Source organism: Pongo abelii, chromosome 4 (assembly GCF_028885655.2).
Source record: "Pongo abelii isolate AG06213 chromosome 4, NHGRI_mPonAbe1-v2.0_pri, whole genome shotgun sequence".
Classification (NCBI taxonomy): Eukaryota; Metazoa; Chordata; class Mammalia; order Primates; family Hominidae; genus Pongo; species Pongo abelii.
The window spans coordinates 103,966,802-103,993,390 of NC_071989.2; the positions used below are offsets into that span (position 1 = coordinate 103,966,802).

Here is a 26,589-nt window from a genome sequence, read left to right on the forward strand (position 1 = left end):
GTATCCATCCAAATGATGGTATTATATGTCAAACTTACCATATAAATATCAGATATAATGTGTGACATACAAAGATTGATGCAGAATTCCATTACAATATAGTATTAATTCATTTATTTATTCAACAAATATGTATTGGGTATATTCTATAAGCCAGATACTGTGATAGATGCTGAAGAACTTCTAAGCAAACACAACAGTCTACTTTTCTTCCATTTCTAATTTTCTTTTATTTTTTACTTTTTGTGGGTGTTTGTTGCAGCACTGTTTATAATACAGTCTACTTTAATAATACAATGTTTCTGGCCGGGCGCGGTGACTCACACCTGTAATCCCAGCACTTTGGGAGGCCGAGGCGGGTGGATCACGAGGTCAGGAGATCGAGACCATCCTGGCTAACACAGTGAAACCCTGTCTCTACTGAAAATACAAAAAAATTAGCCGTGCGTGGTGGCAGGCGCCTGTAGTCCCAGCTCCTCGGGAGGCTGAGGCAGGAGAATGGCGTGAACCCAGGAGACGGAGCTTGCAGTGAGCCAAGATCGCGCGCCACTGCACTCCAGCCTGGTCAACAGAGCGAGACTCCGTCTCAAAAAAAAAAAAAAAAAAATAATAATAATACAATGTTTCTGAATGTGCAATGTTAAGAAAAAGCAAGATAGTACATATTTTAAAAACATTTCCTGTGTTTGCTTTGATGAAACAAAGATTATACATTGGTATGTAATTTGCTATTTACCATTTTCCTGGCTACTTTATTTGACAGATTAAAAAAATTATTAAAAATATTATTTAAAAGTTTAAATAATGTAATAATTAAAATAGTTTGAAAAGAAATACATTGTATTTTGGGAGCCAATATATTTTGTCCAAGTAGAAAAGATCTTAAGAAAAAGAGATCCCTTAAAAGCTATTTGGAATTTTTTTCAGAAACACTGGTAATTCTAGATCTATTGCCAATAACAATTTACTATGAAGCATTACTTCTTTTTTATTATCTTTGATTTTTTTTTCCACATATTTCTTTCGGCATAGTATTATCCAGAAAAAAGAGCTTCGGGACCTGCATTCAAAAACTTGGTTTAAGTTCGGAGTTTGCTCTTTGTGGTTGTGTAATTTTGGGGAGTCACATTTACCCTCTTTTGGCCTTGTTGCTTCATCTGTAAAATGATACAATGTGACATATTGAATAATTGTCAAAGTCCCTTCCAATTTTAACATTCCCTGGTTCTTTAATCTTCTGGATTTGAGGGTAGAATGTAGGCACATGGACGTGAACATTATGTTGAAACATGCTGTTAAAAACATAAACAACCCAGAATTTTGGATTTAGCTGGAGTTATGAATTAGTTCTGGTTGCTTATACCACAATATCAATATAGACTTCTGTCCACTGCTAGATTTATACTTTACCAATTCATATTTTCCAAAGAAAAATGCGTATGTATGGGTCAGTGAGGCATTTAGAATGAGGGTAGCATTTAATTCACAGAAATTCAGGACCATCCCAAATTATACATACTGACATTGTATGGCTAGGATAGGTACAGCCCAGACAATGATGCTCTCAGATTAAGTCCCAAATCACAACTGCATCACAGCACTGCAGACATCCTGTTGACTCAAGGCCCAGGATCCCAACTCATTTTTGACACCTCCTCATTTAGTCTTTCCTGATCTCTTCCTAAGCTGGAAGCACTCTCTTACTTCTTTATGCTCCAGTTCACTTATTCAGTCTGGCACTAAAACTAACTACGTACAACTCTCTCTTCTTTTTTCTTCAACTTTGATTTTAAGTTCAAGGGTACATGTGCAGGATGTGCAATTTTGTTATATAGGTAAATTTGTGCCACGGTGGTTTGCTGCACAGATCATCCCATCACCTAGGTATTAAGCCCAGCATCCATTAGCTGTTCTTCCTGACGCTCTCCCTGACACCACCCCAACAGGCCCCAGTGTGTGTTGTTCCTGCCGTGTGTCCATGTGTTCTCATCATTCAGCTCCCACTTATAAGTGAGAATGTGTGGTGTTTGGTTTTCTCTTCCTGTGTTAGTTTGCTGAGGGTAATGGCTTCCAAATCCATCCATGTCTCTGCAAAGGACATGATCTCATTCTTTTTTATGGCTGCATAATATTCTATGGTGTATATGTACCACATTTTCTTTATCCATTCTATCATTGATGGGCATTTAGGTTGATTCCACACCTTTGCTGTTGTGAATAGTGCTGCAGTAAACATATGCATGCATGTATCTTTATAACAGAATGATATATATTCTTTTGGATATATACCCAGTAATGAGATTGCTAGGTCAAATGGTATTTCTGCCTCTAGGTTTTTGAGGAATCACCACACTGTCTTCCACAATAGCTGAATTAATTTACACTTCCACCAACAGCGTAACTGCATTCCTTTTTCTCTGTAACCTTGCCAGCATCTGTTTTTTGACTTTTTAATAATCGCCATTCTGACTGGCGTGAGATAGTATCTCATTGTGGTTTTGACTTGTATTTCTCTATCAGTGATGTTGAGCTTTTTCCATATTATTATTGGCCACGTGTATGTCTTCTTTTGAGAAGTTTCTGTTCATGTCCTTTGCCCACTTTTTAATGGGGTTGTTTGTTTTTTTCTTGTAAATTTGTTTAAGTTCCTTGTAGACTCTGGATGTTAGACCTTTGTCAGATGAATACATTGCAAAAATTTTGTCTTATTCTGTAGGTTGTCTGTTCACTCTCATGATAGTTTATTTTGCTGTGCAGAAGCTCTTTAGCTGATTTGTATCCCATTTGTCAATTTTTGCTTTTGTTGCAATTGCTTTTGCTGTTTTCGTTATGAAATCTTTGCCCATGCCTATATCCTGAATGATATTGCCTAGATTTTCTTCAAGGGTTTTTGTAGTTTTGGGTTTTACATTGAAGTCTTTAAGTCATCTTGAGTTAATTTTTGTATATGGCATAAGGAAGGGGTCCAGTTTCAATTTTCTGCATATGGCTAGCCAGCACTCTTAGCACCATTTATTAAATAGGGAGTCCTTTCTCCATTGCATGTTTTTGTCAAGTTTGTTAAACATCACATGGTTGTAGGTGTGTGGTCTTATTTCTGAGTAGTTCTCTATTCTGTTCAATTGGTCTATGTGTCTGTTCTTGTACCAGTGCCATACTGTTTTGGTTACTGCACCCTTGTTGTATAGTTTGAAGTTGGGTAGCATGATTCCTCCAGATTTGTTCTTTTTGCTTAGGATTGTCTTGGCTATTTGGGCTCTTTTTTGGTTCCATATGAATTTTTAATTTTTTTTTCTAGTTCTGTGAAGAATGCTAATGGTAGTTTAAAGGGAATTGAATTGAATATATAAATTACTTGAAGCAGTATGGCCATTTTCAACATATTGTTTCCTCCTATTCATGAGCACGAAATGTTTCTTCATTTGTTTGTGTCCTCTCTGATTTCTTTGTGCAGTGGTTTATAGTTATCCTTTAAAAGGTCCTTCACTTCCCATGTTAGCTGTATTCATAGATATTTTATTCTTTTTGTAGCAATTGTGAATGAAAATTCATTCATGATTTGGCTTTCTGCTTGTCTGTTGTTGGTGTATAGGAATGTTAGTGATTTTTGCACATTGATTTTATATTCTGAGATTTTGAAGTTGCTTATCAGCTTAAGAAGCTTTTGGGCTGAGACGATGGGGTTTTCTAGATATAGAATCATATCATCTGCAAACAAAGATAATTTGACTTCCTCTCTTCCTATTTCCTTCATTTCTTTCTCTTGCCTGATTGCCCTGGCCAGAACTTCCAATACTATGTTGGGTAGGAGTGGTGAGAGAGGGCATCCTTGTCTTGTGCCAGTTTTCAAGGGGAATGCTTCCAGTTTTTGCACATTCAGTATGATATTGGCTGTGGGTTTGTCGTATATGACTCTTATTATTTTGATGTATGTTCTTTCAGTACCTAGTTTATTGAGAGTTTTTAACATGAAGAGATGTTGAATTTTATCAAAAGCTTTTTCTGCATCTATTGAGATAATTATGTGGTTTTTGACTTTAGTTCTGTTTATATGATGAGTCACATTTATTGACTCGTGTTTGTTTTGAACCAATCTTGCATCCTGAGGATGAAGCCTACTTGATCATGGTTGATAAGCTTTTTGATGTGCTGCTACGTTTGGTTTGCCAGTATTCGTTGAGGATTTTTGCATTGATGTTCATCAAGGATATTGGCCTGAAGCTTTCTTTTTTTGTTGTATCTCTGCCACGTTTTGGTATTAGGATGGTGCTGGCTTTATAGAATGAGTTAGGGAGGAGTCCCTCCTTTTCAATTATTTGGAATAGTATCAGTAGAAATGGTACCAGCTCTTATTTGTACTTCCAGTAGAATTCAGCTGTGAATCCTTCTGGTCCTGGGCTTCAATTGGTTGGTTGGATATTTATTACTGCCTCAATTTCAGAACTTGTTATTGGTCAGTTCAGGGATTCAGTTTCTTCCTGTTTCAGTCTTGGGAGGCTGTATGTGTCCAGGAGTTTATTCATTTCTTCTAGATTTTCTAATTTATGTACATAGAGGTGCTTATAGTATTCTCTAATAGTTGTATTTCTGTGGGATCAGTGGTGATATCCCCCATATCATTTTTGGTTCTGTTTATTTGGTTCTTCTGTCTTTTCTTCATTAGTCTAGCTAGAAGTCTATTCTATTAATTTTTTTTTTTTTAAAAAGCTCCTGATTTGTTGACTTTTGAAGGGTTTTTCATGTCTCTGTCTCCTTCAGTTCAGCTCTGATCTTGGTTATTTCTTATCTTCTATAGCTTCAGGGTTTGTTTTCTCTTGGTTCTCTAGTTCTTCTAGTTGTAATGCTAGGCTGTTAACTTGAGATCTTTCTAGCTTTTTGATGTGGGCATTTAGTGCTATAAATTTTCCTCTTAACACTGCTTTAGCTGTGTCCCAGGGATTCTGGTACATTGTCTCTTTGGTCTCATTAGTTTCAAAGAACTTCTTGTTTTCTATCTTAATTTCATTGTTTACCCAAGAGTCATTCAGTAGCAGAAACAACTCTGTCTTGCTCAATGGTTTGTAAGCTCCCTGAGAGAAGGACTGTGACTTGTTTATCTTTGTATTTCTCCTAGTGCCTTGCACAAAGTGGGCACTCAGAAATTTTTGTTGAAGTAAATAGTTCAGTAGTCAAGGCTACTGAGCTTAAAAACAACTACCTAAGTGTTATGTTTTAGCTCTTCAAGTCCCACTGCGAGGATAGAGCTTTCTTGACTGACTGTGGTGATGGTAGAATGACTACCTGTGAACAGTCCCATCTCTACTGAGCTGTGGGAATCTTAGCAGCTTAGTTAAGCTGAAAACAAATATTTGCCTAGGATTCTGGGAGGGGACTACACATGCCTTTGTAGTTACCCAGGCATCACCTTTGGTCAGCCCACTCAGTGAGCCACTTACCCACCTGGGACTGCCACAGTCTCCCACAGAACCTGGCTATGGGTCCTATAATTTCATTTCATCATTCATTACTTGCTGTCTATATACGTCTAAGCCTTTTTATTACACAAAATGATGCTAACCTGAAGAGAGATTGAGACACTAAATACAAAACCATCTATAGAAAGATTAGATTATAGGAAGATTATAGAAAGATTATCTATAAAAATATTTAGTAGTAAAATATACTGTTTTCTGCCCTTTTTGCAAATCTCATTCTTCTGAGTTAAAATTATTTTTAATTTTTTCCAATGGATCTTTCCATAAACTTGGTAATATGTTTATATTATTATTTCTTGATTAGTCCACTTTAAATATTATTGATGATTTTCTTCTCTAAATGTTGTGGATTTAACCTATTGAAACACTACTCAACTTTTTTCCCATTCTTTCTCCCAATGTTTGATATTGTTATTAATTTTAGTTTTTCTTTGTTTTTGGTTGTAACTTTTTCTATGTCTATGATAATTGTATATCCCATTTCTTGTTTCCTCAACTTTAGATATATCTGTTGAGTGAATATCATGTAAGATGGTAATAATAAAACCTGTGTCTTTCCCTCCCTCCTTTAATATCCATCAGCTATACCTTTTCTTTCACATTTTACATTTTATTCTGAAAATGTTATTAAATTTTCTATAATTGATTTTTAAAGCCAATGAAGTTTGTTTTTTACCTTCAGAACTGTATAAGTATTGAGTACTGTGGAGTTGAATAAAGTGCTAGATTATACTTTCTTTTCATGGGTTTAATGTTATAACACTGATAAATAGTGTGTTTATCATCAAAGTCAAATAAATTGTCTTTTATTACACTTTTTAAAAGGTGTATCACATTTTGATTGCTTCATATTTAGAACTTATGTTTTTGTACACTAAATTTTAATTGCCATTTCTTTTTCTTGTTGAGAGAAGAAACATAGCTTCTTCACTCTATCACTGAAATGTTTCAGATTTGTGCTCATTTTCTCAGTTAAAGACTCAGTATGTTTTATCAACAGTCTTCTCAGAGCCTGCTGATTTTCTATTTTCATTTGGATGTTGCTTCTGTCTGCTATGAACCATTACCCTGGGATTTCTTTTTATTTTCTTTTTGGATTTGTTCCACTGTTTCCTATATCCCACATCTTCATCTTTCTTGGTTTTCGCCTTTGCTTTGTTGAAGTATGTTTGCAAGTAATTTCATCAGAGAGGATTTGGTGAGGAGGAGGGCTAGGTGGATAATGGTCCTTTTTCTTTGTTCCTGAAAATTATTTTGCTTGTCCTCAGATTTGATTGCTATTTGGCTGGGGATATACTTCCTGGTTCAAATACTTTCCCCTCAGAGCACTGATGATATTGCTCCAGTGCCCTCTTGTCTTTATTCCTCAATATATGTCTAAATATCAGTTCCTTTAAATTCATCCTGCTGAGCAAATATTCAGTGGCCTTTTCAGTTTGATAGCTTATGTCTTCCTTCAGCTTTGAGATATTTTCTTCCTTTTTTCAAAAACGTAATTTACTTTCCTCTATTTTCTCTGTTTGCTTTCTGGGACCCCAATTGGTTGAGCATTGAACTTTGTGGATTGATACTTTATGACTCTTATCTTCTCTGTCATCTGTTTCATCTTTTTGTGTTTCCATTCCATGTTCTGAGACACTTTATTTTACTGCTTTTCTATAAATTTTTGATTTTTGCGTTGGAAAAAACTTTTAACAACTAGTTTTTATTGTGCTCTATCACATTTTTATAGATTCACGTTTTTGTTTTTAACATTATTTAAAAACTCACAAGGAGTCAAATTAGAATTGTTTTGTTTAAGTTTTCTCCTATTTTTGCATGTTTACTATATTCTCCTGGGTCAACTGCTCTTGTTTTTATCTTGATCTTTCTCTTTAATGCTATTGGTATTCCTTGTATGTCTGGTAGTCCTTGCTTATCAGTTCTTATTTTAGAATAAATGTTTAGATTGATTATTCCAAGTTGGGGGTATTATTTTTCTTGGCTGCTTGATAGGCAGTTTCTTTCTCCAGGTTGCTCTGCCCTGAATTGAAGATTCTTTGTATGCAGGAAGGGCTTAGTATGCAGAATTTGCACTGGGGGATTGAGGGGCAGCCAGGGTGGGGCTGGGGAACCAGGGCTCTCACTAGTAGCCTGTACTTTTTTCAGGCTGCTCATTCAGTATCTTTAGGTGCCTGCGCTGGTTTTATCCTGCAAAGTGAATGCTGGGCTTCCTTTTATTCTGCATCAGAAGTCCTGGGGTATGTCGAGTGTGTGTAAGTGGGGAAGGGAGATCAGAAAGTGTAGGTTCTTTAATGAAGGGCATTGAGTGACACCCTGTCTTCACTCTCCCCGACTCTGCCTGCCCACTCTGTGCCAAGAACCTTCCACAGAGTTCCCACTGGGGAATTAGGCGCCATCTTTGGTGTGGCCCCTTCTGCTGTCTCTGCTGCAGCCTCCCATACTCCATTTCACATGTCCGCAGGATTCTATCTGTGCTCTGTTCCTTGGTATTTGTTGATTCATCTCTCTTCTTTTTGCTGTTAAGGCCTCTTTCCCCTTTGAATTTCTTTATTGTCCTTTTGCGGCAACCTGTGTCCTCAGCTCACCATCTTTTAAAATTTATTTTTGGCAGTGTAATCCTTCAAAGGTTTATTATTTTCATCCTTAATTTTTAATTTCAACCTTTTTTTAAGTTCAGGAGTTACATGTGCAGGTTTGTTACTTGAGTATATTGCATGATGCTGAGGTTTGGGTACAGATGATCCTGTCACCCAGGTACCGAGCATGGTATCTAGTAGTTTTTCAACCCTTGTCCCTTCCTTCCTCTCTCCTCTAGTAGTCCCCAGTGTCTATTGTTGCCATCTTCATGTCAATGAGTACCCAACATTGAGCTCCCACTTATAAATGACAGTATGGGGTATTTGGTTTTCTGTTCCTGTATTAATTCGCTTAGGATAATGGCCTCCAGCTGCAACCATGTTGTTTCAAAGATATGATTTCATTCTTTTTATATGGCTGCACAGTAGTCCATGGAGCTTACAATCTTGAACTAGAACTCCTTTCCCATATTTGTGCTGTGGGATGCTGGCTCCCAGTTTGCTGAGTACTTTAGCACCTGCTAAAGGGAATGATTCTTGGAAAAGAGGAATGGGACTCTACAAGACTGTAAGAAATAGTACCTTCTGTATCTCAGCATAAGCAGAAAAACTACCATGGCCTGAGGCACTTTTGACTATATGTCCCAATATTAACAGACAGTTGAGGTTACTTATATGTCAGGCATTGTTCTAAGTACTTTACATATATTAATTCATTCAGTCCTAACAATAACAGTAAAAGGAAAGTACTAATGATTGTCCCCATTTTACAGTTGAGTAAAAAGATAAGTGACTTGCCTAAAAGGTTAAATGACTCATAAGTAAAATAGCCAAGATTCAAATTTCATCTCCAGAGACTAAGCTTTTAGCCTCTCTGCTACATTGCTTCCCATAATTATGTCATTAGCAAATAAACTGTGAGGATATAATAAAAATGGAGTATCAAATAATAGCTGAGATGGAGTCTTGCTCTGTCGCCAGGCTCACTGCAACCTCTGCCTCCCAGGTTCAAGCGACTCTCCTCCCTCAGTCTCCCGAGTAGCTGGGACTGCAGGCGCACGCCACCACACCCAGCTAATTTTTGTATTTTTAGTAGAGATGGGGTTTCACCATGTTGGCCAGGATGGTCTCAATCTCTTGACCTCATGATTTGCCCACCTCGGCCTCCCGAAGTGCTGGGATTACAGGCGTGTGCCACTGGGCCCAGCCAGCTGATGGAATTTTTTAAAAAATAAGGATATTTTAAGAAGAGTCAAAAAACAAATATAATTTCATGGTGACAAGAACAGCTGAATTACGAAATTCTGACTACATAATTAAAAATATTTTCAATGGAACAAAAAATGGGAAAGTGGGTAAAGAACCCAGCATATTTGTGCTACAAGTTGTCTGATAAGGCTGGAGGGCCTTTACATAAATTATAGATGAGAAAACATATAACTAAGGAGGATCTAAGGGAATAGAATGAGAATTTCAAGAGAGTTAAAGTCAAGGATTAGCTGAGGCTCACAAAAACCACTGGAGACACCAGCAGCAATTTTTATAGCTATTTTCAGAACAATAGATAGATGAAAATTATAGGTCCAATGCTTGAGAATGATGGTATCATGTTAAAAGAAAACATTGCACTTCTGCTTTTCCTCTGTCTATACCAAGAATAATGATTGTTAAGCTGACAACATGGAAAGATTAACGCATTAAGATGTCTTTACAGCAATGATAAGGGAAGATTAACAATAACTTAAATATTTTAGATGAATTCAAACTTCTAGGCCCAGACAAGTCACATTTTAGGAATAAACAATCTCATTGGGATGAACATAGAACTGTCATATCCTTTTGAGAAATTTTATAGAACGGGAAAAATTCAAAAGAATGGGGAAAGATACACATGACCCCAATTTTCAAAAGGAAGGATGTGATAGGTTGCATTAAGTGCTTAAAATATTTGCTACTTTTTTCTGCAGGCACCTTTCAGTGGGGCCTCTTTGTATGGGATGATTATACTTCCTACTCCATCAACGTCAGACTTGGCCATGTGTCTTGCTGGGGCCAGTGGAACGTGAGGAGTGACATTCTAAGCAAGAGCTACTTCCAAACAAAACCCTTAAGAACCACTGTGTTTCTGCCATCTTTCTTCTTTCTCTGCCACAAGATCAGTGGCATATTCCAGATAGGGGCTGCTTCTTCAGCCTGGGATCTGGAATAAATGTGACATCAATTAGAGCGGCACAATGGGTATAAATCACAATGAGAAATACATGTTTGTTATAAGCCACTGAGATTTTTAGGGTTGTTTATTAACATAGTACATTGTAGCTTATTGTAACTCTTATAGGAGGTAGATAGTAGATTATGAAAATTACTAACTAGTAATCTTAATGTTGATTTCCAGTAAATAAAAATTAATACATGTGTTTAATCAGAAAATTTGAGAGCTTATGGAAAAATTTTTACTGTCAATATAGTTTAAGCATATGTCAAACTACCATTATTCCTTTCTCCTTTTTTTTTTGTTTCTGATAGCATTCTTAGAGGTCTGTGGAATGTTACAGACGCAGTGAAGTATGTTTTAAATGATGTATTTGAAAAAAATGCTTCATTTTATCTTTTAATGTAAACTAATGTATATTTACTATGATATCATGCAGTATTTATTGTGACCATTTGTATTATGTCCTGCTGGGAACTGTAGAGATTTTAAATAGGATACGGATGAGAATATAGGTAGGTGATTTCATAGCTGGATGAACAAGATACTGGGAGGGAAAACTTTAGGAAATAATCCTTTTGTTTTAACCTGTTGAAAAATACGTTATCGATTATTTGAATGGCAGCATTGATATTATATTTATCAAGTTTACATATGACCCATTACATAAGATACTCTCTGGAAAAGAGATTCAATGTGTTCTATGGCAAAATTCAAAATGACTGTGATTTCTCAAAAAGATACTAAAATCTATCTGATATAATTTGTAACTTGAGGTTGTATAACTTGAATACATGTATAACTCGAAGTTGTATTTTTAAGTAACACTGGGATTGGAAGAAGGAGATCTGCTTGTTGGAATTCAGGTGAAGCTAGATCATTTGGATTGGTCCAAACATCAAAATAACATCAGCAGGATGTTGCTTCTGTAAAAGTGAAAGTGATCTTAAGCTATATTAATAGATGTTTGCATCCAGGTGAAGGGATTGTTATGTATTATTATGTAGTATTATGTCCAGTTCTGGATACTACTTTTTAACAGAAATATTGATAAAACCCAAGGGTTTTGGCATCAATGTATTGGATTCATTAATTTTTTAGGAAGAAGGAGGAAAAGTAGAGTTGAGCAGGTTGACCAATCATATCTAAGCCTAAAGCAGAGGACACCTGGCCTGAGAAGAGAAAGACTAAAAGAGGAGCAGAGGATAAGAATTGCAGATATGACCATACCTAAAAGAAAGCATGCTAAACATTTACAGATCGAGATCTCCCTGGTTGCTTGAATACACCTGACTAGACTCCTGCTCTTTGAACCCTGATGATATTAAGTTATACATACATAGAAGAGGCACACTGAGTAAATGCACATCAGGAAAGTACTTTCCAAACCTGCATAATCATTGGAATCATTTGAGGAGCTTTTAAAAATGCAGATACTGAGATTCACCTCAGACCTACTGAACCATCATTTCTGGTGATGGGCCCTGGGAATCTGCATGTTCTTAAAACAGGCTATTTTAATGATTTAAGATTCTAATAATTTGTGAGCCATGGTATCTTATGATGTGATGGCTGTTAAAGAAGCAGAGGTAGAATTAGAGAACATTGGTATATCAGCGAAGGAAACACAGCAACGGCACTGGTTCCCAGATTTCAGTCTTCAAGGATAAGTACAATTCTAAAAGAAATAGAAGTTTATCAACATAGGATTGCTGATTTTTTATTATAACAAACCTAGCAAACTATCTTTTATCCTTATAGTTTCATTTTTGAAAGAAAGAAATTTAAAAAGGGACTGGAGCAGGACATGATATAGAAAGCACAATCTTTTAGATTGAATAAACTTAGCCATATTGTTCTTATTTATTTTTCTCATTTCACCGTGGGCTGGTGACAATTTCCTCATATTGTGGCATCATTTGCCATATCAGCATTTGAGGGCCACAGTGTAGGGTACATGCCACTCCATTGCTATGCAGGTCCAAGTGGCCCATAAACTGGTTTAGGGACCTAGTTCTGGCAGTAGTGGAGAGGAAAGCCTTGGAAAGAGTGCATGGGTGGTGCAGTAAGATGCAGGCATACCTTGGATGATAAAAGATTTGAGAACAATTGTGGAAACCAGCTGTTTAGCTGTAGAGGAAAAGACTTGTGGGGAACCTGAAAGCTATATTAAAACATGAAAGGCTTTCATATATAATAATCCTTGTTATGCCAGAGGGCAGAACTAGACCTATTCGAAGAAGTTGCTGGCAGACCCATTTCAGTTTAATATAAACAAAAGCTTTGGACAATCAGACTTTTCCAATAAAGGTTAACAAACTAGATAGAGATGTGATTACCCTTCTCCGGAAGAGCCCAATGCACTTCTGAGTCACAATTCATTAGGAATGTGGATGAAGGGATTCTGGAGTGAGTTGGAGGTTGGAATAAAATCACTATTTTCTAACCCTGGCAAGGCTTAATAAGACTTTGGAAGTCTTTTAAACAACTACTGATTCCTGGACCTCAACTTAGATCTGTAGGAACAGAATCTCTATGGACAGGGCTGAGGAATCCATATGTCCAGTGAGCTCCCAGGAAATTCTGTTAAGTTGTCTGCAGCCTTGGAAAACAGACAAAGTGAACTGCAAAATCTTGAAGTATCTGTGATGACAGACTCTATAAAATTCTTGAAGAGATAGCAATTTGTTATGGCATCAATATTTGAATATCTACTCAATATAACATTTTATTATTGGTTACTAACAAGTTATATTTGAAACAATCAGTTATCTGAACATCAACACAAACCAAAAGCATTTGATTGTTGTGAAACAAGGTTTACTTTGAGCTTGATAGAGGAATTAGCCCCACATAATGAAAAGGAGTCATGACCGAATTATAAAATATGGATGTGCAAATTGCCAAACAGATAACATGTTCATGCCAAAATTTTTTATTTACAAGATCAGCAACTCATTCTTTCCAGTCTCAAATCACATATTAGTTTAATATGGCATTAAATACAGGCATTTAATATGGCATTAAATTCCCTTGAAAGATCATTTTTATTGGGTCCTTTCTTATTTTGAAATGATTTTTCATTTTCATGAATTTTCATTCTGTTACATTCAATAGTTAGAGTGACTATTCTAGTAATTGAATAGGGCAGAATGGAAGCATAGCCCCATGTTCCTCTGATAGACTGGTTTTCAGAGTCTGCAGTTTTGAACTGGACAGTTATCTCTATTGTTTATATCCCAAACTTTGTGTAGATTGTCTGAAAGGTTTTCAACCATTAATGGAAGGCTGGGATCTGAATTACAGGCATAAGAAACTAGACACAAGCCATCAATCAATTGAACATCTGGATCATTGCTTAACATTTTTTGAATTTCTAACCACAGAGAAAAATTTTCGTAATACCCTTTCAGCCATTCAACCCTTTTGAAGTATATTCTCATAAACACATTTTTCTTTTCTTCTTCTTGCATCTGGGTTCTGTTTGCTTATTATTTATTTACTTATTCAACAGATACCTAATGGGAGCTTACTTTATGCCGGGCACAAAATACTAAGTGCTGAGTAAATAAGATCCCTGATCTCATGTATGTTCTAATAAGGGGAAAATGATAATAAACTTGCAGATAAATACATAAAAATTTTAGGTTAGTGACAGATTATTGGGGGAGCCTTTTATAGATGGGGTCGTTTGAAAAAGGTAGTAATACTTGAGCCAGGACTTGAGCACTGTGAGCAGCTGTGAGGAAGAAATAGCCAGTGCAAAGGCCCTGAGGTAGGAACCAGCTGGGGAATGAAAGGACAGTGTAGCACCGTTACAATAAAAAAGTGGGGATACAAGATGAGGTCAAAAAGAAGGCAAGGGCCAGATAATGCAGGGTCCTACAGGTCATGGTAGAAATTTGAATTTCTTCTAAATGTGATATATCTAATCAGGGAGCGAAATACCTTTTTATCTTATAAAAATAACTCAGGCTCTGTGTAGAGAATTGAGCATGGTCAGGTAAGAGTGGAGTGAGGAAGAGCAGCTAGCAGGCTGTTACATTAGTTCAGTCTAGGGATGATGACTGCTTGTTAGAGTAATGCTTTTGACTGAAGGAATGATATGAAAATCATGAATATGCCTCTTTTAACAGACATTATCAATTAAGAAGGCCACAACTATGACTCTTACAAAATGATTCTTGAACTTGTATTTTTTGGCCTTTATGTTCACATGTTCAGCACTTTCATTAGTCTCATTTCTCCCTGCTGTTAGGCCACTGCCTCCTTCAGCTGAGAACCACCGGGTTAGGTGATAGGTCAGGGCAACTTACTTTTTATCAGGCTAAAGGCATCTGTCCCAGTTCAAATCCAGAGACGAACCCTTGCTTATTTCTGCCATTCCCTTATTTTTTCCCACAACCTTCTCTTTCCCAGTTTCTCCTGCTTAATTTTCTGTCCCAAGTGGAACACAGGCTCCCAGCTTCTCCCCTACTCAGCCGTCTACTCTGAAAAACACCCAGATGTCAGTTTTCATGCTGCTTTTCTGAGGGGTTTATTTTTGTTGTAGAGGAATACAGAGATGAATACAAATTTTAAAAACTGTAGAAAACTCTTCAAGTTATTTTACCCAAGGAAGGGAAAGTGGGGAAGTCATTCTCCTTTTCATTAAACCTTAAGTACAGCTGGAAGGGATTGGACAGATTTTCAACACTTCTTTTTTTAAAAGGGAAGTCATATGTTGACATGACTGTTGACAAGAATATAATAAAACCTAACATTTACCGAGCCATTGCTGTGTGCCAAGCATTGTTGTAGGTATCTTCAAACTGAGGCATGTCCTATTGCTACCCCCTTCACAAATGAGAAAACTGAGGCACAGGGACATTAAGTAATTGGCTCCAGGTGAGGGGCCAACCTAGACATTTTTTGGTGTGTGTGTGACAGAGTCTTGCTTTGTCACCCAGGCTGGAGTACAATGGCGGGATCATGGCTCATTGCAGCCTTAACCTTCTGGGCTCAAGTGATCCTCCCATCTCAGCATCTCAAGTAGCTGGGACCACATGTGTGCACCACCACACTTGGCTAATTTTTATATTTTTTGTAGAGATGGGGTCTCACTATATTGCCCAGGCAATATAGTGTCAAAACTCCTGAGCTCGAGCTATCAGCCTGCCTTGGCCTCCCAATGTGTTGTGATTATAGGTGTGAATCACCACGCTGGCCCAACCTAGAAATTAGACAGGTTTTTCCCTTGTCTAGGCAATGGTGCCTCTCCAGGTGAGATGACTTGGCAATCTGTAGAGAAGGCGGCCTTTGCAGAGATGGGCTGATGAGGGACTGGTCACACATCCTGCCTCCCAGGCCCTTCTCCTGTCTCTATCCCCTCCATGCTCAATCTGGTTTTACCTCTGGACTTCATTGAGTGTACCTCTCACTTAGGCCGTTTTTGATAAGTATCTCTATAAGTGAATAGTTGCAAAAACTAAAAGAAATATGCCCTTTCCCTTGGCCCCTCCCTTTGTCAGTGAATTTCTGACTTAGGCTGTCTCATACTTATTTACTTTAATAGCTGCTGTCTGCTTCTCTGTGGATACTTACATTGTTTCTGAAGTGGGGACCAGGAAAGCAGCGCTCCCCAAGCTGTGGGGAGACAAGTCTTTCCTCCACGTGGCTCTCCTCCTCCTTGTGTGCTGGGCACATTCATTTATCAGCCTGTCCTTCTCACAGGTATCCTCTTGGTCACAGCAGGCTCCAGGAGATTAGTTGTCTCACTACTGAATTTTCTTTATATGATTTTTTTCTAAGTATGTATGAAATTATAGTCTTGAACTTTCCTTTTTCATACACAAACTAATCATTATGAAGCCCAATAATGATCCCTGAGGGAAAAACCACATGGAGCAAAAGGGCTCAGACGTGGAGTGAGGGTGTTTGACAAGACATCGTTCCCGGACCTGTGGATAGAATTCTCTCCAGGGGTCAGTAAACTACATTTTTATGACTTGAATTTGTTTTTCAGGATATTACATCATAGTTTCCCCAAAGCACAATTGTGTGCTGTCATGTCCATTTTTCATGTTCCATATCATTCCTAGACTTAAAATTGTAAGCTTTGAGCATCATGTCTTACTGGTCTCATGACTTAAACACAGAAGAGGTGAAGGTTTAAAGAAAAACCAGACATACTCCATGAGCCAAAGGGACTGGTTTTCTATAATCTCTTTGATAAAAAACCCTTTGACATTATTCTCATGGGTTGTGTGACTATAGGGTGGTCGACTTGATTATTTTCCCTTGAGTATAATAAAAGAGTGTGTAGGAGAGATTCTCTTTAAATTTGACATTTAAGTATGATTTCTCTCTCACAAGATAGAAGATGGATATATCTCATCATTTTATTTTTGAGAAAGAAAGGCTTTGGTGTTCATTGTTTAAGTTAAAGCAGTCCTGTTCTTGGGCCAAGAACAATAATAAAGAACAAAGGAAAGGACTGGAAACATTTACTTCTCAAAAAAGGATGAGAAATCTTACTTTCTGTCTTCTAGTAAAAATCTGTTCTTCAGAAAGATTCAAGTATTCCTTCACACTAAAGTAAAAGTGACTGAACACAGCTTAAAACATGATTTCTCCCAAAGGAAGTTGTAGGTTTACATAGACCAAATCTTTACAGAGGAATCTCCCAATTCTTGATGTATCTATTTTTTTGGTCTGTTTGCTTCTATTTAAAATACATAATGAATTTTGTTCCAGAAAAAAAATTTAAGGCCACATATTATACAATAAGAAAATAAATTTAAAAATAAGTAATTGAGAACATTAGGATGACTTTAAATATTCAGAGTTTTGGTTTTCAGAGAAAAGGGGAAATAACTGTATTTTGTTGTTGTTAGAAAACTCTTATTTTACCTTGAAATCTTAGCAGAGCAGAGATGGGATGGGGTCACTAACTCCACCTACAGCAGACCAACCTTTCAACACACGTTAACAATTTTATGGTGAAAATATTTTTCTCTCTCAGCTTGTTTGAGCATTTAGTACAGTTTACTATTCCAGCTTTAGTTCTCTGGTAGCCTTCTCTTTGGTTACTTATTAACCTCCCTTTAAAGTGCAACTTAGTCTAGAAAGGTACAAAGTTCAGTTACTGTTACTGTTGTTCTTGATTATGATAATAAATAAGGCCACTGTATAACTGGAAATGCCTTCTAAAACATAATATTTGTAGATAAAACAGCTAGCCTGGGGGGCACCAGCTCTGAACACCAGCTTTCTCAGAGGTAACCCTGCAGTAACAGGACAAAGCTGCCCATGTGAATGGGAAGTTTGCATGATACCTGTACCCCAAATCGCCCATGTGCTTCACTCCCATCTTCCACCTTCTTCTTTCTCTATTATTATCCTTATAAGGATAGGATGTCAAAGGAGATCAAATATTGCCCCAGGAGAATCCAGAAGGAAGAAAGCAGTAGATGTCCTCCTCTCTATAGATATGTCTATTTTGAAATTCATTGAAGATGATGATTGCTCAGAATCCAGAATTCAAACCGAAAAAGGGGGAAGTCAGTTTTCCCCCATTTGGAGTAGTGGAAAAAGTTACCCTAGAACACTAGAGTAAGTTTCTAGATGCTATATCTGCCAATCAGAAAGAGACTGTGTCCCTTACTTGCCTTCCCAGAACCTAAACAGTACCTGGAACATCATATGTGTTCAATAAACAGATAATGAGTGTAATGGGAGCTCTAAGGTACTTTTTAGATACAGGATATCCTTTAATTCCTACCTGTTAATTGAACACAAATAAGCTCCTGCTTCTTATTATACTGTGTTGATCAAGGATACTCAACTCTGGAATCTAATTGCCTGCATTCAAAACATGTCTTCCTCACGTACTAGCTGTATAATATGGGGAAATTGCTTAGTTCCTCTGTGGCTTAGTTTCCTCGCTGTAAAGGGGTTGTTAGGAGAAGTAAATGACATTAAATGCTTAGCACAGCACTAGACACCCTTAGCCTAATAAATGTTGGCCAGCAGCCACAGTATGTTAGCCCCAGCTTAAGTCTGATCTACTATAAAACTATAAAGGAAGGTTCTTTTTGGCTAGAAATAATAGGAAGTTAAAGGAGTTAAACACAGATTCACATCTACGTGTGGCTTTTCAAGTCATGTAATAAAAGAGCATTGAAAAGGACTGCTTTCCAGAGAAAAGTAGGCAGATATCCAAAGTATTTTTGAGTCAGGAATAAATGTTGGTGAATTAGTCTCTTCAAGGAGATGTTTAGAATTATCTGCAATAAAATGAATTATTTTCCTACTATAATAAAAAATAAAAATAATTTTAAAAGCTTTATGAGATTTCACTTTGAAGTTATTTTTCTTTAACAAATATGCCATTCACTCAACAACTATTTATTTAGCAACTATGTGCTAAGTGTTGTGTTTGGTTCTAGTACAGGAAAACGAAAAAGGAATAGAGCCTGTTTCTAATGAGTTTAGAGAATAAATATTTAGCTAAATAGTACTCTCCAAAATAGTTATCCTGAGATCCTGCACATTAATTCCAATATTGCTGCTGTTGCTTGACACTTTCAAACAACTCTTGGGCAATGCCTTCAGAATCAACGCACAAGCCACACAGAAACAGCAATGGACACTTTACTTTTTGAAAGGACCAATATTCAGTGGATATTAAAAACCCATATTCTCCTTTATTGGTTGGTAAATGCCACAGCTCAGAAACTCCAAAGTGTCCACTCATCCCCACTCCTACATTTTTCCCTTTGGGACCATCTAGAACATTTCAATCACCTCGTAATCCAGCTACTGTAGAGTTAATACATGGATCTGGGTTAAGGTCCTCCAGGTCCCTGCTCCAATACCACCAGTTCTGACTGCTCTGTGTTCAGCCTTAGCTATTGTTGAATATGTTGAATATTACCCCTAATATAAAGTGTCACAGTGCATCTCCCAATCTACTGTCCTGTCTACTTCTTTCTCCTTGATGCCCCCAGGGCTCCATCTCCTATGGTAGGTTGTTTTTAATTATTGATGAGACAAATCCAACTTTAAGGGGCAAAGTTTGGCTATCTTTTGAGATAATTGTTTAAAATAAGATGAAATAGCCTAAAGACAGTTCCAAAAGAGAGGTCCTCAAATTGTTCTGAGCAAAGGGAAATGTCATTGAAACCAGTCTGAGGTCTCCCAAGGTGACTACATAGAGGAGATGACATTCATTTCGTATGTAAATGCTGGTGCTTTTATGAATACAACCAACGCTATCAGGCCAATTACTTTATCTTGCATATTAGATGAATCTCTAATTTTAGAAAAGTTGTATTTTAAAGTCACAAAATCTTCACTTAGGAGCATTCTTAAAACCTAATACGTTTTTTCCAGTTAATATGATATTATTAACATATAAAGGGTATGATAGGCATATTTATCCCAGTAGCATTTTGGAATTCCTAATACTTACATATAAAAATAAAATAACAATGAATATTTTTTCCAGTGACATTATGATTCAGAATTATTCAACATTATATAAAATATGACATAATTGTGGAGGAAAGAGTTTTTCTCATGGGAAATGTAAATTCAGAAGAGAGTTGTAATAGATTATGCTTATTTTTAATAGGACGACTTGTATGAGAGGATTTATTTAATTTTGCTTTGTTATAAGACAAAAAAACAAAAATACAAATTAGCAAAACAAAACAAAACTTTCTGAAGACAAAATTATTATTGATTGGTGGGACAGTTTTTGAAAGGCATGAATATCTGGTATTTGTGCAAAAGATAGCATTGACTTTAGGTTGCATTGGCTGGAAAGTTGATAAATGGTGCTTAACCGAAAGTTTTACTCATTCAGCTGCTAAATCAGTGGTATGAAAATTAGATCTTTTCCCCTAATGATAGTGAATCCAGTAGATAGCATTAATTCCTCCTATAATGTTGACTATTGAACTGAGATGTATTTGTTGAATGAATGAGTGCATAGTTGATCATTATTAAGAATTATATATCTTTTTGAATCCTTTCTTAGGACTTCATTTACTTTAAAGATAATAATTTTTATTGATTTTTCTTGCAAAAATAATTACAAGTTCATATAAGATATCTACAACTGAGATAAGCAAAAAGATCACTCACAGTTCCCACCATCTGTAAATAACCACCTTAGCATCTTTGTGTGTGTCTTGACATCTATTTTCTGTTTTTTTAGGTGTAGGTGTATATGTGACTGTGTTTGATTTACAAAAAAAGATCACATTATGCACAACCTTTTTTTTTACATAATATATCGTGATCATCTTTCCACATATGCCCTTAAATAGTCTTCTACAGCATTATGTTTAGCGACTGCATTGTTTCACCAGTCTTCTGTTATTGGGCATTTAGGTTGCTTTTAATCTTTTTATTATTATGGTGTAGAGACTTTTAGCTATTCCAAGAATTTTTTTTTTTTTTTTTTGCTTTTTTGTAGAATTATTTCCTTGGACAGCTTAGTTAAGTCTGTGGATCCCTTCTCAGAATAATGTGTTCTTTTTCATAAAAAATACAGGGTTCCAAAGGACACAAATTATATTGAAAGGTTTACCAAAATATTTTTTAAATTTGTGACATATGTGTTTATTTGTAAACATTTGATCTAGTGGCACATCTAATTTTAACTAGTGATGAGCATAAATGAATTTTGATATACCTGAAACAATTAAAATGCAATATAAAAGTAGCTGCTGTTCTGTTTATTTCATTGTGATTTACTGCTTACATTAATAATAGAAGAAGATGCTAAATTTCAGTTAGAGGTTAATTAAAATAAATATATGCAATATTTTTCCTGTCTAAACTCATGGATCACTTGATTTTATCCACAAACCCTCATAGCCACATACCTCAGATTAAGAACTCTGTGACTATATCAGATGAACTTGGAAGCATTTAATAATAATAAGGGAGAAGTACCTATGTTCCCCAAAGATGTGCAATATGGACTTTAAAAAGTTGGTACTAAACTTGGTGAAACTGATGGAGGTTGAGAAAACATAATCTGTAACACAAATAGACCGGGCTGATGAGTAATGGTGGAAGAAACCTAGGAGGAGTTGTGGGAAGCTAATTATGAGTAGGGTTTCGAAGGAATGGAACAGCAGAGAAAAACCCTGCTATTTCAGGCTTCTAATGAAAAGACATTGTGTTATTGAAAAGGGGAGAGTGATCTTTTCTCTTAACTTAGTAAAACCCAAATGTCCCAGTCTCAACAACCAATGACTGCCATATATTTTCTTATTTCCTCTTAATACCCAAGTGATATGAACCCCAGTCTCACAGACCAGCCTGATTGCAGGAAACTGGCCCCTCCCCTCATAGGTTCCATCCGCTTTCCAGCACCAAGCGGGTGCTGGTTTGAATGTGTCCAGGATAGAGCAGCTGTTTCCTGATGTTTTATTTAGGCTTTCTACGAAGCTACCACACAGCTATCTCTGTTGTAATGACCTTTGTGAGGTCTCTACACTGATGCACAAAGATGATTTTACCATCTCTATGACTCTTGGATAAGGAGGACAGGGGTTCTCTTCGTAAACTTAGCTACTTTGTCCAAAGTGAAAACTAGATCCTCTCCTAATTCCGCACAGTAGAAACCAGGCTACAAGTTCCCACAGAACTTTGTGGAGCATGGGGTGTGGGCAGGGGTAATGTTGGGAAGTACCACACAGAATAGATGACATCCAGGACATCGTCTAGCCCTGTCCCAGGATTGCTAAAGGGACTGCTCACCCTCTAGCTCAGTCTGGGAGTGTTTAAATCCTCCCAGGAGGCTCACAGAAAGAAGTGAGTTTTCCTTCTCCAGTGAAAGTCCCCCTGCCCCTGCCCCCAGAATCTGTATATTTTCAGTTCAGGCTTCTCCTAGGATTGACAGTGGGAATACCATATCAGGAAGACTCCAACTGTACCTATAGAGGTTGGCCTATGATCTTCAGGGCTACACATAATTTGCATCAGAATGTATTAGTCCAGCATCTATGTATTCTGGATTATTTAGTCCTAAATAGTATCATGAGTATGAATTCCAAAGTTCAGCCTGTTTCTTTTTTCCATTTCCTTTCCAGTATGTGGTAAAGCTTATATCTGCATATCCTTTTTATAGTCTTTAAATTCAAGTCTTCTCAAACAACTGATGTGACAAGGACAAATACGTCATCTCTTTTGTTCATTTTCTAATTCAATGGTTTGTTTTTTCACTCTTGAGTTTTAAGAGTTCTTTATACATTCTAGATACTAGCCCTTTGTTAGATATGTGGTTTGCAAGTATTTTCTCCCAGTCTGTAGCTTGTCTTTTCAGCCTCTTTATGGTCTTTTGCAGAGTAAACATTTTCATTTTGATGAAGCCCACTTTATCAATTTTTCCCTTTATGAATTGTGCCTCTGGTGTCAAGTCTAAGAACACTTTTTTTAAACTTTTATTTCAGGTTCAGGGTACATTGGCAGGTTTGTTCTATAGATAAATTGTGTGTTATGGGGGGGGTAGTGTACATATGATTTCATCACTTAGGTAATAAGCATAGTACCTGATAGGCAGTTTTTCGATCCTCACCCCTCTCCCACCCTGCACAAGTAGGCCTCTGTGTCTCTTGTTCCCTTCTTTGTGTCTGTGTTTACTCAATGTTTAGCTCCCACTTATAAGTGAGAACATTTAGTGTTTGGTTTTCTGTTACTGTGTTAGTTCATTTAGGAAAATGATCTCCTGCTCCACACATGTTGCTGCAAAGGACATGATCTCATTCTGTTTTTATGGCTGTGTAGTATTCTATGGTATATATGTACCACATTTTCTTTATCCAGCCTATGACTGATAGGCATTTAGGTTGATTACATGTCTTTGCTATTGTGAATAGTACTTTGACAAACATACATGTGCATATGTCTTCATAGTAGAATGATTTATATTCCTTTGGGTATGTACCCAATAATGAGATTGCTGGGTCAAATGGTAGCTCTATTTTTAAGTACTTTGAGAAATCACCAAACTGCTTGAAATTCGTGGCTGAACTAATTTACAACAGTGTATAAGTGCTCCCTTTTCTCTGCAGCCTTGCCATCATCTGCTATTTTTTTTTTTTTTTTACATTTTAATAGCCATTCTGAATGATGTCAGATCACTGTGGTTTTAATTTGCATTTTTCTAATGATTAGGGATGTTGAGAATTTTTTGAATGCTTTGTGGCTGTGTATATATCTTCTTTTGAAACGTGTTTATGTCTTTTGCCCCCTTTTTAATGGTGTTATTTGTTTTTAGATTGTTAAGTACCTTACAGATTATAGATAGTAGACTTTGTCAGATGCATAGTGTGCAAATATTTTCTCCTGTTGTGTGAGTTGTCTATTTACTCTGTTGATAGTGTCTTTTGCTGTTTAGAAGCTCTTTAGTTTAATTAGGTCCTCCTTGTCAATTTTTGTTTTTCTTACAGTTGCTTCTGGCATCTTCATCATAAAATCTCTGCCAAGGCCTATGTCTAGAATGGTATTTCCTAGGTTTTCTTCTGGGATATTTATAATTTTTGGTTTTGTATTTAAGTCTTTAATCCTTCTCGAGTTGATTTTCGTATATGGTATAAGAAAGGGGTCCAGCTTCAGTCTTCTTCATATGGCTAGCCAGTTCTCCCAGAACAGTTTATTTAATAGGCAATTCTTTCCCCATTGTTAATTTCTGTCAGTTGTGTCAAAGATCAGATGGTTGTAGGTGTGCGGCTTTATTCCTGGGCTCTCTATTTTGGTCCTTTGGTCTATGTGTCTACTTTTGTACCAATATCATGCTGCTTTAATTACTGTAGTTTTGTGGTATAGTTTGAAGACAGATAATGTGATGCCTCCAGCTTGTTCTTTTTGCTTAGGATTGTCGTGGCTATTTGGGCTCTTCATATTGGTTCTATATGAAGTTTAAAATAGTTTTTTCTAATTCTGTGAAAAATGTCATTGGTAGTTTGATAGGAATAGCATTGAATCTATAAATTGCTGTGGGCAGTATGGCCATTTTAACAATATTGATTCTTCCTATCCATGAGCATGGAATATTTTTCTATTTATTTGTGTAATCTCTGACTTCTTTGAGCAGTGTTTTGTAGTTCTTCTTGTAGAGATCTTTCATCTCCCTGGTGAGCTTCATTCCTAGGTATTGTATTTTTTTGTGGCTATTGTGAATCGGATCACATTCTTGATTTGGCCCTCAGCTTGGACATTATTACTGAATAGAAATGCTACTGATTTTTGCACATTGATTTTGTATTCTGAAACTTTGCTGAAGTTGTTTATCAGATTTAGGAGCTTTTGGGCAGAGACTAGAGGGTTTTCTCAGTATAGAATCATATCATTTGCAAACAGAGCTAGTTTGACTTCCTCTCTTCCTATTTGGATACCTTTTTATTTCTTTCTCTTGCCTGGTAACTCTGGCTAGGATTTCCTGTACTGTGTTGAATAAAAGTGGTAAAAGGGGGCATCTTTGTCTTGTTCTAGTTCTCAAGGGGAATACTTCCAGCTTTTGCCCATTCAGTAGGATGTTGGCTGTGAGTTTGTCATAGATAGCCCTTATTATTTTGAAATATGTTTCTTCAATGCCTGGTTTGTTGCAAGTTTTTAACATGAAGGGATGCTGAATTTTATTGACTGCCTTTTCTGCATCTATTGAGATGATCATGTGGTTTTTGTTTTTCATTCTGTTTATGTGATGAATCACATTAGTTTTTCTATGTTGCACCAACCTTGCATTCCAGGGATAAAGCCTACTTGATGGCAGTGGGTCAGCTTTTTGATGTACTGCTGGATTTGGTTTGCTATTATTTTGTTGAGGATTTTTGCATCTATGTTCATCATGGATATTGACCTGAAGTTTTTGTTGTTGTTGTGTCTCTGCTGGGTTTTGGTGTCAAGATAATGCTGGCTTTATAGAATGAGTTGGGGAGGAGTCCCTCCTTTTCAACTTTTTGGAAGAGTTTAAGTAGAAATGGTACCAGCTCTTCTTTATGTGTCTAGTAGAATTCAGTGTGAATCCATCTGGTTCTGGGCTTTTTCTGGTTTTTAGGCTTTTTATTAGGGATTCAATTTTGGAACTCATTATTGGTCTGTTCCAGGTTTGAATTGCTTCCTGGTTCAGTTTGGGAAGTTGTATGTTTTCATGAATTTATCTATTTCTTGCAGGTTTTCTAGTTGGTGTGCAGGTTTTCTAGTTTGTGTGCATACACGTGTTCATAATAGCCTCTGATTTTTTTTTTTTTTGTATTTCTGTGGGGTCAGTGGTAATGCCCCCTTTGTCATTTCTGATTGTGTTTATTTGGATCTTCTCTCTTTTTTTTTCTTTATTAGTCCAGCTAGCAGTCAATCTATCCTATTTATCGTTTCAAATAGCCAACTTATGGTTTTATTGATCTTTTGTATGCTTTTCTGCATCTTAATTTCTTTTAGTTCAGTTCTGATTTGGGTTATTTCTTGTTCTGTTAGCTTTAGGATTGGTTTGCTCTTGTTTTTCTAGTTCCTCAAGGTGTGATGTTAGGTTGTTAATATGAATGAGATCTTTTTAACTTTTCAGTGTGGGTGTTTGATGCTATAAACTTTCCTCTTAATACTGCTTTAACTGTGTCCCAGAGATTCTGGTATGCTATGTTTTTGTTCTCATTAATTTCAGAGAATTTCCTGATTTTTGCTTTAATTTCATTGTTTACCCAGAAATCATTCCAGAGAAGACTGTTTAATTTCTATGTAATTGTATGGCTTTGAGTAATCTTCTTGGTACTGTTTTCCATTTTTATTGCACTATAGTCTGAGAGTGTGTTTGGTATTTTTTTTTTAATTTGCTGAAAATTGTTTTATGGCTGATTATATGGTCAATTTTAGAGTATGTGACATGTGCAGATGAGAAGAATGTGTTCTGCTCTTTTGGGGTACAGAGTTCTGTAGATATCTATTAGGTCTATTTGGTTACATGTTGAGTTCAGGTCCTGAATATCTTTGTTAGTTTTCTGCCTTAATGATTTGTTTATTACTGTTGGTGGTATGTTGACATTTCCTATTATTATTGTATTGTTATCTATGTCTCTTCACAGGTCTCTAACAACTTGTTTTATGAATCTGGGTGCTCCTGTGTTGGGTGCATATATATTTAGGGTAGTTAGGTCTTCCTGTTGAATTGAACCTCTTACCATTATGTAATGCCTTTGTCTCTTCTGATTTTTGTTGGTTTGAAGTCTGTTTTGTCTGAAATTAGAATAGGAGCCCCTCCCTTTTTTTTCTGTTTTCCATTTGCTTGGTAGATTTTTTTCCATCCATTTACTTTGAGCTTATTGTGTCATTG

General features: G+C 36.5%; 1 protein-coding gene across 2 annotated transcripts in view; it reads left to right on the top strand.

The window, feature by feature from the left end:
* CAST (calpastatin) overlaps positions 1 to 26,589 on the top strand; it is a 799,019-nt gene that overhangs the window by 216,104 nt on the left and 556,326 nt on the right. The window lies entirely within an intron of this gene.